A 2,420-nucleotide genomic window follows, 5' to 3' on the forward strand; every position below is an offset into this window, starting at 1 on the left:
AAGGTACGCGAATATATTGGGGAAATACTCCTCAGCCAGCTTTAGGCACCATTAACGTTTTTTTGGCGCATCTGAGAAGAGAAGTTGGGGATCCTTCACGGATCATGTCCGTACAAAACGGTTTTGGAAACAAAGTCAAGAAGGAAGATAACCAACTGGTTAAAAGAATGAGGTTCTCGGCAACGCCGGTATTGGGGTTCTCGGATAAAGATAAAGAGGGCACGTTTCAACCCCATGACGATGCATTGGTAGTAACTATTCGTATCGGGGGATACGACGTGAAGCGAGTCTTAGTGGATGATGGAAGTAGTGCAGAAATCATGTATCCTGATTTATTTAATGGTTTAAAGTTGAGAGAAGAGGATTTGGAGAAATATGATTCCCCATTGGTGGGCTTTGACGGGAAACAGGTAATTCCACGGGGGATGATTAGGTTACCTGTACAGGTGGAGGGTACCGAAGTCCAAGTTAACTTCATAGTCGTTATGGCATGTTCACCTTACACGGCTATTTTGGCTAGGCCTTGGCTCCATGCAATGGGGGCAGTTTCGTCAACCTTGCACGTAATGGTGAAATATCCTATCCGAGGTAATGTGAGAGTATTACATGGTAGCTAGTTGGTAGCCCGGCAGTGTCTGATGTCTGCAAATATCATAACAAGCCAAGGTTCATCAACGGGGGCGACACCAGAAGCATTATAACAATTAAAGAAGTCTGCTCGGGAAGTAGGTGTTGATAAGGATGGGGGTTCTGCCGAGGAGTTGGACAAAATATTTATTGGAGAAGATAAGGAGAGATATTTTCAGGTGGGTTCACAGTTACCAGTGCTGGAAAGGGAGGAGTTAGTTCAATTCTTACAAGATAACATGGATGTTTTTGCGTGGACGACCTACGACGTCCCGGGAATTGATCCGGAATTCATTTGCCACCATTTGAATGTTAGTCCCAATGCAATGCCCCGGAAGCAGCCTCCTCGGCGTGCGTCCCAAGAGCATGCAGAGGCAGTTAAAGAGGAGGTTAACAAGCTAAAGCAAGCAGGGGCAATCAAGGAGATTTTTTATCCCAAGTGGCTGGCCAATACTGTTGTGGTAAAAAAGAAGAACGGCAAATGGAGAGTTTGCGTTGACTTCACTGATCTAAACAAGGCATGTCCAAAGGATCCTTTCCCCATCCCAAGAATTGATCAATTGATGGATGCAACTGTTGGACATTCTCGGATGAGTTTCTTAGATGCTTTCCAGGGTTATCATCAAATCCCTATGTCATTGAATGATCAAGAGAAGACAGCTTTTCGTGCTCCTAATGGCAATTATCATTATCGAGTGATGCCCTTTGGACTTAAGAACGCAGGCTCCACTTATCAACGGATGGTGACTAAAATGTTTGATTCGCAGTTGGGGCGTAACATGGAGGCATATATAGATGATATGGTGATCACAAGTAAGAAGGCGGGAGACCATTTGAAGGACTTACAAGAAACTTTCTCAGTACTTAAGAAGTATAAATTGCATTTAAATGCATCTAAGTGCTCTTTCGGAGTAGGCTCAGGAAAGTTCCTCGAGTATATGATAACTCATCGGGGAATTGAAGTTAATCTTGACCAAATCAAAGCCATCTTAGGGTTGCATCCTCCTCAAAATCCTAAGGAGGTACAAAAGCTAGCTGGAATGTTTGCAGCCTTAAATAGGTTCATATCCCAGTCTGCGGATAGGTGCCAACCTTTTTATCGTCTTTTACATAAATGGAAAGATTTTCGGTGGACAGATGAGTGTAACTTGGCTTTTGAAGATTTGAAACAATACTTGACGAATCCACCGATATTATCAAGGCCGGAAAAGGAAGAGGTATTGTATGCCTATCTAGCCGTCATGAACTATGCTGTAAGCCTTGTCCTAATACGGAATGATGACAGGGTTCAAAAACCAATATATTATATTAGCAAATCTTTACAAGAGGCCGAGCGGCGATATTTACCCTTGGAAAAAGCTCTTCTAGCTGTTGTACATGCTACAAGGAAATTGCCCCATTATTTTCAAGCTCATACAATAGTGGTGCTCACCCATTTGCCTCTGCAGGCTATCATGAGGAAATCGGACTACACGGGTCGCGTAGCTAAATGGGGAACCAAGCTGGGAGCTTATGATGTTAAGCATATGCCCCGGACGGCTATTAAAGGGCAGGTTCTTGCCGACTTTGTGGCTGAGTTCACAGAAAGTGACACTTAGCAAGAGGATGCAATGATGACTGTAATGACTATTGGGCTAGGGAACGTTCCTCTTTAGGAAGTTTATACTGATGGGGCGTCAAATCGAAAGGGAGCCGGGATTGGAGTTGTGCTAATTACTCTCGAGAAGTTAGTTATGGAAAAGTCATTGAGGCTTGGATCTATAGCCACTAACAATGAGGCCGAGTATGAAGCT

The sequence above is a fragment of the Castanea sativa genome, chromosome 8 (assembly GCF_040712315.1).
Source record: "Castanea sativa cultivar Marrone di Chiusa Pesio chromosome 8, ASM4071231v1".
Classification (NCBI taxonomy): Eukaryota; Viridiplantae; Streptophyta; class Magnoliopsida; order Fagales; family Fagaceae; genus Castanea; species Castanea sativa.